The sequence below is a fragment of the Asterias rubens genome, chromosome 18 (assembly GCF_902459465.1).
Source record: "Asterias rubens chromosome 18, eAstRub1.3, whole genome shotgun sequence".
NCBI lineage: Eukaryota > Metazoa > Echinodermata > Asteroidea > Forcipulatida > Asteriidae > Asterias > Asterias rubens.
In genome coordinates, this window is record NC_047079.1 from 9367649 (window position 1) to 9380187 (window position 12539).

Sequence of the window (12539 nt, forward strand, 5' to 3'; positions counted from 1 at the left end):
TTGTTTTATCTATTTATTTCAAGGCAACACACAAACAACATACATATAAATAATACTAGAAGTAATACGACGGAGAACAAGCCTGCGGATAACCAAAAAGCGAAAATAATCACAATCTAAAGGGCGATCCAGACAAAAACAACCCAAAGGCACTGACTTGCTCATCTTGGTTATGTTCCCCTGTACTCGACAGCAGCAATGACTGTTTTTCCTTACAGCCTCGGTTTGGTTATGATGGTTTGGATGGGCAAAAAATAAAATGGCCTCTTCGTGAAAAATGTCTATTGGTGATGAATCAAAAGTCTAATAGAGCTGGTTTGATATGAAATGAAAAATGCTTGTTTGGTTTTAAGGTTTTTTTTTTGTCATTCAAATCACTATCTAATAAACACATTCATACAAGAACAAAGCAAAACAGTAACTAATAACCATTAAAGGCACTCTCTCACACATTTCTCTGAACTGTTGTAAGATAACATTATGTGAGCTGTATGTGGAATGAGAAAAAAATGGCTGAGGCAGAAGCGGGTCGGTGATGTGAGAGCACCGGGAGAAAGAGGTATGTGTTGTGAGATGGATGTAGTCTGGACGTCGTGCGAACAATGAAGGTTTGGATGAAGAGAGAAGAAAAGAAAAAAAACACTGCACGCAGCAAGATTTTTTACTTATGATTGGATACCCTCTTAATGTAAACGAGTGGAAAATTTCACTCTCTTGCCAGAGTGGTGTTAGTTTCACTCTATTGAGAGTGAAAGTCAATCTGTATCACTCTTTTTGAGTGAAATTGGTATGAACTTCACTCTTAATTGAGTTGAAGTACCCGTCTTTTACTTCAAAAAGAGTTGTCTGCCATATGGCTCTTTGCAAGAGTGGTATACATGGCGGACAAAACGAGTGGCGTTTCACTCTTTTTAAGTTAAGAGAAAACAACTAGAATCTAACAAAATCCAGAGTGAGAGAGGCAGCTGCAGGTTTGTAAAATGTAATCTAGTGTATCTGTGTATGAAAAAAAAATGCATGTGTTGAAGGTTGATGTAGTGAAAAAATGGCGTTGATGAAGGAGACACCACTTAGTGTATCTCCGTCATCAGTGGCAGACGGGTGTATTGTCTGACACTTGAATGGGTGGTTTGATTGGAGTACCGGTGAGTTTATGGTATGCAGGATATGTACGTGGTAGCAGAGGAGATGGTGAAGAGAGCAAGGCCCTAATCATGGTTCTGCTTAGCCCAGAATCGGCGCTAGTGCCAAAATTAGGCGCTTGCCGTGCTAGCGGAGAATGGTGATCGTAAGCGCAGATTTCGGCGGTTAGCAGAGCCATGACATTGAGCCCTGGAGAATATTGATCAACTGAATCAATGGAGAGGACTCTGATCAGTCGAGGATGTTAGAGAAAGGGAAGAGGGAAAGAGTACAAGTTCGAAAATAGATTGTTTTTTTTCCCTATTAGAGTCAATGAGAAATACTCCGTCTGTGGTTGCAATTTCATTAGATGTTGTGTCTTTCTCAAGATGAGCTGTTTGTGGTGAGATCTCTGGATGAATCTGTGATCTGCTCTTACCTCGGCTTATTGGGAAAAGCCCACGGCATGAAGTCGAGATAAACAAACTTGGTTGTGTGTTCTCTCCCGCTGTTTGAGCGATGTTTTATATGAATAGTGTCTAGACGCCGAGAACAAGACTCGGGTTTGATTTAACCATGTCAATACCATTGACCAAACATGAATGTATCCTAACGATCTATGCATCACACCTCGATACCACAAGAGTACCACTGTCGGCTGAGGTCTTGAATTCAATTTAAATATTTTAGTAAGAAACTACTTCTTTCTCAAATACTACGTTACAGCTTCTAAATCTAAGGTCTAAAAATCAAGTTCGTGGAAAATTACTTCTTTCTCGAAAATAAATTGCTTCAGAGGGAGACGTTTCTCACAATGTTTATACTACCAACAGCTCTCCATTGCTCGTTACCAAGTTGAAGTTGTTATGCTAGCAATTATTTTGAGTAATGACCAATGTGTCCAGTGCCTTTAAAGCCATCTATATAAATGCCCCCACCCCACTGTGCACAAAGGCGAACTCTCTCTGCCCGCACCATTTTTCATTCCTGATTACTGTTCATTGTTAACATCGGTTTCCTGTTTTGTCTGCTCTTTGCCTTTCCATTATTACCACATAACAATGTCTTCAACCTGATTGCACAATATGAAAACTCGCGTCATGAAGATGGTTTTTAAATGAACTTTTCTTCTTGATAAAAATGTCTGGGCTTGGATGTTATAAAGGCGCTACATAAATACCTGTACTATTATCATTGTTTTATTATCGTCATGGGTTAAGTCTCGTTTTTCCGAAAACACCTTCTGAAGAAATCTGCTCCGAGCTTCAAACCTATTTGAAAAATGTATGGACATTTTGTCTAAAGCACCAAACCATCTCATAAATTTAGCTAATTCATTACACTTGAAGTATTCTTAAATAAACAATTCTTCCTCTTCCTCCACAAGACGCTCCAAATCCCCTCAGAGGAGTTTTAAATTATTAGCAAATCCCTTGGGTTTTTCATGGGAAAATGTAAAATTAACGAAGTCATGCACGCAACTGTGATCTTGGCTAACCGCGTCTTATACATAATAAAGAAGATTTATTTAATGTTTAAAAAGGGATGCCGGGGTTTTTGAACTAAGAAAGTGTGAAGTTGTTTCTGATTGATCTAAGGAGTGTGGAAGTGCGGTCAAGAAGGTAGATGGTGAAGTAGTGGCAGGAAGATGATGGGGGAGGATGGAGGGTGGTGACGGGGGAGTGACAGGCGGAGGAGGGAGAATACATAAGAGGATCTCGACAGTTGATCCGTCTTGAGAATTGAGATGGAGAAGGAGGGGAGAGAGAAGAGAAGAAAAATGATGAGGGTTGATGCTTTTGTCATTTAGAGGGAAGTGCTTCGTGTTAGGGTAGCGAGATTTGGTGGAATGCTTTTTATAGAAATGGATGAATTGTTTTTGGGCAGGATGTGGCAATCGTTTGATGCACGTTTTAGGATACAGTGAGTGTTTTGTGGTGGCAATGAATAAGTAATGTTCACCAGTACAAGGTGTTAATGATGAACAGTTTACGTCACAGCAGCAATTGCAGAACCGTATGAAAATAATGGCATGGAAATAGCAACACATTTGTCGGGTTCCCTGTGAACATACAAACAAAACGTATAGATATACGCAATATACTGAGATGACAGACTATTTATACTTCCAGCCTATATAACATTCGTATATTAAAGCAAACACTATCTGAACTGTAAATATGCCTCTCACATCAAAATTCCGCCGTGGAATGCCGGAGGCCTGCTTTCAGTTATTAAAGGAAAACACTCCTGAGTGGAGACGTAGAGGGGGGGGGGGGGTGGCGAGTGTATAGGATCGCAAAAGAGAACGGCCAAACGGGTAGAATCAAAGCTGCACCCTGAGGGCAACTTACTTTTCAGAATGAAAGAACGGGTGAACATTCGTAAGTTATGAACCGCCGAAAGTGATTACTGACTACAAATAGTATTACATTAGCAGTGATAACTTGGGATTTTAACACTGTAAATGAGCATTACATACGAAGTATAGACCTGAAAACAAAAGAGGTCCACAGGGTTTTCAAACACTATGTGGACCCACATACGTCCACACATGTCTTTTTTACCCGTAATCAGAAGAAAAAGTGAAAGGGCGCAGAACAAGGCAATTTCCACAGAGAATGTCTTACACAGAGCAGCGTGTGTGGGTGTGGATCCCATAAGTATTGTCAAGCTATGTTATCTGCCTCACTAAATAATGTCTATTAGCCGACGCTATACTAAGGTATCATTTTTGTTCCATTGTGAGATCGCACCCACACAACTATCATGGCTTTCTGATACATGCCACCCCATGCATATAGTATTTATCCACTTCACAACGCTCTGATATTCATAATCACAGGGCAAAGTACTTTCTTTTGTCATGTCGTCAAGGGACGTCAATCATCTCTCTACATACCTTCAACAACAGATCTCCAAACGAGAATAATGCTGTCATAGCTTGAGAGTAAGGTAGGGGGAGGGGTACGTCGTGCTTGCAAACGAGAAAAGAATACTCAAAAGAAAGACCAAATGAATCCAACGCATAGCTTTTAAGTGACATGATGTGTGCGTCAGAGTGTGGATTTTCAAATTTGGCGATGATTGAATTTTTTGTTTTATTGAAAGACGTGATCAAGTGTCGAGGTGAGGGTGTGGGGGGGGGGGGGGGGTGGTTCTAGAGCAGGCTTGAGTTGTTGGATTTGCTCCAACCCAAAGAATGCACGTGGGTGTCCCCATTTGTTTGTACAGCTCCCTTTTTGACAGCGCGTGGACAACTGACAGTATTTTAGCCATGGACGCGACACGCTGATTTATTCCTAGTTTTTGCAAGGGCACTTTAAATCGAATCGCAAATTTTTCTATGGGAAAAAAGGTCTTCAAGTTTAGAAACCTACAACAGAATATACTAAATGAAGGTTTCGATGGTTACTATTTTTAAGTGAAGAATTCAATGCGTTGTATATCACTGCTAAGAAGAATGGTTACGCTTAGCAGAATAAAAAAGAAAGAAAGAAAGATATACGCTGGTGTAACGAGTTTGCTTCTAAGATTGACAATTTGCTCTGCGCAGTTTTCACATACACCATGAATACACGTTTATGCGTAATCCACGTGCGCAGCAACTCTATGCCGAATGTGCACTTCAAAATGCTCCGCGCGCATGCGTTATGTAATTAGCATATTTCGAGAGAAGGGCATTATCTGGGGCGCCGAATTCGACCCCCGTTTCCAATTATCATCTTGTATTGTTTTGGCGGTTGCTAGGAACTCCGATCGCACGACTTATACTAAGTTTTTAAAAGGTGGAGCTTATCAAAACGGTCTTGAATTCACAGATTATACTTTTGACCCAATTAGATGTTCATTTGAAAAACTATGACTAATACTCAACAAATCTTGAGATTATTTCTCGAAATGAAAATGATCGTCTGCTTTGTCTAATATTAATGCGTTCGTAATCATTAAGTGCCGACAGTAAGCTTACAGTTTGCCCTATTAGGTAGACTATTTTGACATAAGTGCCAGTTCTTGTTGCTGATGTACTTAACCCGTTATTCCTTAAACCAACTTAACCCCAATTCCGCAAAGCTGCTTACTAGTAAAACAACTCTAAGTAGATAATGAGCATTTGTTAGTGTCTGAGATATTCTGGAGTGTGCCAGGGAGCTGGAGGAAATGGAAGTGTGGGTTCGGAACAATATTATCGTTTCTATGAAGTATGAACTTTTGTGGGTTGTGTTAAATTTGTTTAAATGCTTCGTATATAAAGAGACAAGTTAGTTCGATGTTGGACATTGATATGGTTGTAAAGCGAATCTTACACTTATTGAAAATTGCCCATTCACTTAGGAATGTCTCCTTGTTTTTGCTATTTAGCTATTGGACAATTGGATATTGACGTAGGCTGGTACAGCGAATGTCTACTTTGCTGTTTCTTTATTGGACATTGAACATTCGCTGTAATAATCTATGTGTATTTCTCATATCCAATATCAAACCAACTTCTACTGTCGTTCGTACAGATGGTATTTTGTTATTATCTTGTATTATGTGGTATTTTCTTGTACTTATTGCTTATTTTAGAGTTATGTCAAACTGTGACTTGTATAATATAATATAGATGTGGTCTTATCATTATAAATATGGTCGCCCCAATAGGAACCGTCTTAGGGAAAAGTATAAACAAGTTTGATAAACAAATATCTTTAAACACAATTAATATATGTTGTTTAAAGACACTGGAAACTATATTTGGTAACTGTCAAAGACCAGTCTTCTCACTTGGTGTATCTCAACATATGCATAACATAACAAACCTGTAAAAGTTTGAGCTCAATTGGTCGTCGAAGTTGCTAGATAATGAAAGAAAAAATCCTTGTCACACGAAGTTGTGTGCTTTCAGATGCTTGATTTCGAGACCTCAAAATCTAAATCTGAGGTCTCGAAGTCAAATTCGTTGAACACTTCTTTCTCGAAAACTACATTACTTCCAGGGAGCCGTTTCCCACAATGTTTTAGACCATCAACCTCTCCCCCATTACTCATTACCAAATAAGGTTTTATGCTAATAATTATTTTGAGTAATTACCAATAGTGTCCATTGCCTTTAAAGAAACAAATTGAGTCGTGCCCCAGAAAAAGAGACAATCAATAAAAAAGGCACATTGCGGTTAAGTCTCCTTAAAAAAGGATTAGTTTTTTGAAACCCCAACGATCTTATTTTTGATTACAGCATAATAATATTATGCGCTTTAAAAAATAGGTAAAGCCTCATAACAACACAGCCCGGCAGTTTGGTGAGGAAACAAGCTGAGCAGCCCAACATATAGTCTGTGTAGTAGACCAATATTTATTTAATATTAAATTAATTGGGCCATTTTCGGCATGAGCTAATTACTTTGACCACGTGACACCCACTGCATATCACCCACCAATCACAACTAGGCTGAGAGTAAAACCAGAAGAAAAAATGCAAGGTATTCAGAAACATAATAAACAGTTAATTACATCCTGAAATATAAAACTGTACATACCGCATTTATCTATGTACATAAATTGTAGATTTGCAGCATTTATTCTCACAAAGTTGTACAAAGCGAATGTATTTTTGTTTGTATAGCCATGTAAATATTGTTAGCAATCACGTTCGTGTTTTAGACACTATCTATCTGATGTTAAGACACCTTCGCTGCAATATGTATTATACAACGTACGTGTTACTGTGTAAATTAATGTCAGCGCTTGTATTTTACCAACACACATGTGTGTAAATATATGTGCAAGACAACTTACTGTTTAAATAGAACCCTTGAATTGTCAACTTGGATGCTAAATAAAACGATATGGAAAGATAAGGTTACATGTGTGTGATACATCTTCTTTTTCTTTGTTTAATGTGTAAACATTTATCTTCGAACATCTGTGTACGTAAAGCGAGGTTCCTGCTGAAGACAATCTGAGCGTACTCATCGAAACGTCGAGTTCCTACACTACCGAATCGTTCCTGAACCACCACCGCTACAAAGGAGAGATTTTAAGTACATACTGTTATGTCAGTCCCCATTGTTACATGATACGAGTGTTGTAAATTGGTCATACCAGGATGCGAACCGACACTAGACCGCTCGGCCACTACAACATATTTATTCTTCTTTTCTCTCAGAGTGTATTTGCGACATTTGTTTCTAGCAGCAGTACACAACATTTATTAGACGCTTATTGCGGTTGTCTCTAAGCGCACGTTCAGTATTTTCCTGCAAAGGTAGACGGGACTACGTTTAAATTATGAGACCTACTTCTTTAACATAGCATCATGTAATGGTTTACAATACAAGGTGCAGTGGCGCCATGCTGCCAATCAACCCCCTTCTCTTTTCGATAAGTGCACTGGGTTATTTTACGTGCGTTACACAACTCACGTTACCAACGGCTTCGCGTCCCATCCGAAGGACGAGTCATCATGATATTGAGGACACATGTGTCACGACTGGGACTCGAACCCACACTCTGCTGATCAAACGCACCAGAGTTTGAGTCTAATATTCTTATTCCCTGGGCCACAACACGCTGTATTTTTGTTGTGATTTGTTAAAATCAGGCCAGTTCAACAGAGCCATCTCACTCTATACAGACAGCATCCTTTCAAAGTGTCGATTATTCGATTCCGGCAAACCGATCGATCTCCAACCGGTCACTTGGGAGTCATATTTGCTTTGACTTGATATCACATTCGATTCATTCGCGGCTCATCCGTCAACAACACTTTTTATATCAATATAGATAGAGACGATTCCACACTCAGGATCGATACAGAAAATTTGACACTTTCCTCAACAAACTGATTTTCTTTGTTCAGATGATTTCGTTGTTCAGCTCTTGTTTTATTTAATAGTGAGATAGGCTATATATATACTGTGGGTTAAAAAACAAGGATATTAAAATACAGTTGATTAAAGTTCACATGCAAAGATGTGTATTCGTCATTACATTTTTTTAAATATAAAATAGCAGTGTTTTCAAGAAGGAACTTTCGAAAACGTAAACACAAAAATGTGTTTCTCATTTGTCTAGCAACTGAGTGACTACTAAACGTATACCTTCCCTTTAAAGGCATTGGACACTACGGATACTCAATATAATTGTCAGCATAAAACCTTACTTGGTAAAAAGCAACGGAGCGCTGTTGTCAGTATAAAACATTGTGAGAAACGACTCCCTCTGAAGTAATGTAGTTTTGAGAAAGAAGTAATTTCCCATTCAAATAATAAAATACTTCAGCCGAAGGCTTTTATTAGGCATCTGAAAATACACAGGGTAATGCAACAGGGGTGTTTTACCGTTCACTAGTCTCTTGCTACTTTATGATCAATTGAGCCCACATTTTAACTGGTTTGTTATGTTATGGAATTTTACCGAAGATTTTTAGTGCACTTAAATAACATATTTTAAATGCAGTGGACACTATTGGTAGCTACTCAAAATAATTATTAGCACAAAACCTTACTTGGTAACGAATGGAGAGAGGTTGATAGTATAAAACATTGTGAGAAACGGCTACCTCTAAAGTGACGTAGTGATCGAGAAAGAAGTAATTTTCCACGAATTTGATTTCGATACCTCAGATTTAGAATTTGAAGTTTCGAAATCAAGCATCAGAAAGCACACAACCTCGTGTGACAAGGGTGTTTTTACTCTCATTATTATCTCGCAACTTCGATGACCGATTGAGCTCAAATCTTCACAGGTTTGTTATTTCATGCATATGTTGAGACACAGCAAGCGAGAAGACTGGTCTTTGACAGTTACCAATAGTGTCCACTGTCTTTAAGCATCTAGCGATCTTCAGTTCAAATATCGAAGTGCACTGAACAAAAATGTTCTTCAACTACTCTTCCTCATTAAAGGCATATTCGCACAAACAACCAATACTAGGATTGGTTTACCAATTTCGAGAAGGTGGGGTGTTGAGGCTTCAAATCGTCTATTCTTTTTTGCTCCTCGATATTTCAGGCTAATTTTGTGGGACAGTAATCACATTTCGGAATCGTCCCCGTGGTATGAGAGTAAACAAACTCTCTGATTGGAATCACAGGGGTTGACCGAGGAGTGGAGGACTTCGATTGGCCGGTGGGACGCTGTTCTCCGCAGAGGCCTGCCTCTACGTGGTTTACTCCGAAGCGAAGTGTTAATGGTCGTTTACCCCGTCGGCGCCATTTTGGTAAATGTATGAATTTAGTTGTTTTGAAGAAGGGTAAAATTTACAGCATTTGTGTTTTCCCCTTACGCGTCTAGGGAAGCTCTTCTGAGATTCTAAATCCCCTCGGTATCCGACGTCACCGACAAATTAATATTGGTAATTAGAGGCAGAATGTAGACGCCTTTCCCGCAATTACACGTAAAGATAAACAACCACAAGTAAAAACAAGTATGATGTAAACAACTACAGAAAGCAAAACTGTACTTTATGTAAGGATCTATTATTATATCCTGGCCAATGCAATTCTTAAAATAGTTCTTCACGTATCACTTTGTACATAAAGCATAGTTACAAAAAAAAGTCAATGAAATGTACAACGGAGTCACAAATTGATTCCCATAAATGGAGCACCGTGTTATCCGACCATGTAAAACCGTGCATTTTGAGGCATGTTTTTGTGGATCATTGTATTCTACTTTTACAACATCTTTGTAACCTTATGCACTTATAACAAACGGTTACAAACGCTTTTTCAAAGACCAACTCGACCGATCCAAGGCAACGTGTTCCTTTATCATTACAGCGGTCAGTTATAACGCACCACGTCTGTCTAAGACACCTTTGGTGCCCAAGAGATGCAAATCAAATAAGTTGGCCTACAACGTGTTACAGAGTTGGCACACTAAAGTAAGTTTCTCAAAAGAGTTTTGAAATTGTTTTATGTAGTGAATTTTTCGGAAATTATTAAGTGGGTTAATTCCACTTGGCTGTATTCTCCCACGGGAGCTGAGACGGTTAAATGAATGAATTAATGTCCAGTGACCAGGGGTAATAACGTATAGGAAGTGCTTTGAGGGTGTGCCAAGCGTTTAATATTAAAGTAATGGGCCGAAGTTTGAGAAAGATCGGGTTCCCCGTGTTGAGCGCCGTGTGCGTGGAATGTGAAGAAGGCTGGGTGTCAGATGATTGGAGTTGTATGCAGATGTATTACGGTTCTGGGCCGATTTACAGCAAATCAATCGTGTTGCTAAGCAAAGTGCGATGCAGGGACTAAAGTGTCTCTTCGTAAAAATGTATTAAGCTAACTGTCATGTCGTCCAGTCTCTCAATAATTGTGCTGCCAGCGCTGCTAAATTCCTCAAGAGTTTCCGGAATTCCTTTCACGCGATGTCCGGGGAGAAGTGAACATGTTACGCATATTGAAACTGCGTTGAGAGGTGTGAAGTGTTAACTGGGACTAATGTGCTTGGGGATAACAAATTCCTTACAATTATGCATTATTTTGAAGGATTAAAGCAAATCAAAATAATAACGTTTCCTTTTGAAAAAAATTCGCCTTCCCGATAAAAAAAAAAAATACGAAAAGTTAAAATCGATAACTTCGTTTTGTATCGTCTCAATTTTTCGCTTTTAAAGCTAGAGGAATTTCAATGAAGGTACTCAACCAAAAAGGGCAAGATGTAAGTCTTCATTTTCCCCAAACCCTTACGTGCCTAAGTATTATGACAGTCCAGTACGTTGTAATCTGCTTAAGTGATCATGTAAAGTCCGTTCCCTCGCCCCCACCCCCCAAAAAAAAAAGAAGACAAAAAACTGAAAAAAAGAGACTCCTTGTTTCGTTACAGCAGCGTCTCATCGCAGAACGAAGATGGCACCAGCGTGAAGAACTCGCGCTCCAGGCGAGAAGGGGAGTCAAGATAAATCCCACTCTTGTTTCTTTGTTTCTGAAAACATTTCCACTTGAAGTTAGACTTGGATTCGTTCTGAGAAGTGTCTGAAACACGTTCCCCACTTGAAGTGTAAGTGATTTAAGCGCCTAGCGTGTGGTGCCTCTCGATAGATAAAAACTGGCCACCTCATCATTAGCGGTGTCATTATATGCATCCGACACTCATAAACTGGTTCACCAACACTTCACAAAGGATTATTTTATTACGCTGTTGCCATTTCTTATTTTATTTATTCCATTATCATCATATCTAAACGGGTACCTGCCTGTTTTAAAGGAGGGGTATATCCGTCGGTAATCACTCTTGTAATAACTTAAAGATGGATTGAAAACCTTAGGTTATAAAAGCCCACAGCAGCTTTTGACAGCGTTAAGCATCTCAAGAAAGATTTCACGTGTAAGTGAATGTGTATATAATATTTGGTTTGCGGTGACACCATGTGTGTATCTACTTGCCAGAGTTTGTTCTTAGAGAACTGTCTTGCTTAATTCTACTACTAGTAGATTGTTCGGGTTGGTCGGCATTTGATGCATATGTAGAGATACACCAAGTGAGAAGCATGGTCTTTGACAATTTACAAAACGTGTCCAGTGTCTTTAAGATCATACCCTAGTATAAAGGTGTTTTTTTCTCTTCTATCTTTGCGTTTCCATATTCGAGTTACACTAATCTGATCGACTTGAGAAACGCTCATCGGTTTCCCCCTGGAGTGTGGACCTCCAAGCTAAAATGAATAATTCAAAGTCATTTTCAGGTACAAAGCGTCTGAGGCACTCACCGCGTTTCCACAATGTGCATCGTAAGTGCATTAGTTCTTTCTTTTTGAGGAAAGGCGATTTTCAGAAGTCACATCTGGAGCAAACAGAGTGTTTTACCCGGTAGATAAAAGCAACTGACTCCATTTAAAGCGATGGATACCTTTGGTAATTGTTGTAAAAGACCAGCATTTGCATTTGGTGTATCCCACCATAATGCATGAAATAACAAACCAGGGGTGGATTTCACAAAGTTAGTCCTAACTTAGGACTAGTCCTACGCAATGCTAAGAGATAGGACCAGTCATAAGTTAGTCCTAGGCAATGCTAAGAGATAGGACCAGTCCTAAGTTAGGATCCTAACTGGTCCTATCTCTTAGCATTGCCTAGGACTAGTTCTAAGTTAGGACTACCTTTATGAAATCCACCCCTGTACAAATTTGGGCTCAATTGGTCATCGAAGATGCGACAGAATAAATGAAAGGCAAAACACCCGGGTTGCACAAAATGTATGTGCTCCCAGATGCATAATAAAATACTTCGGCTAACGTCTTTTAATATTTGATTGAGAAATTACCTCCTTCTCATAAACTATGCTACTTCAGAGGGAGCAATGGTTTATACTACCAACAGCTCTCCATTGCTCGTTACCAAGTAAGTTTTTAAGCTAACAGATATTTTGAGTAATTACCATTAGCGTCCAGTGGCTTTAAGAAGTTCTAGGGGTGGGGGTTAATATGAATTGCCGTC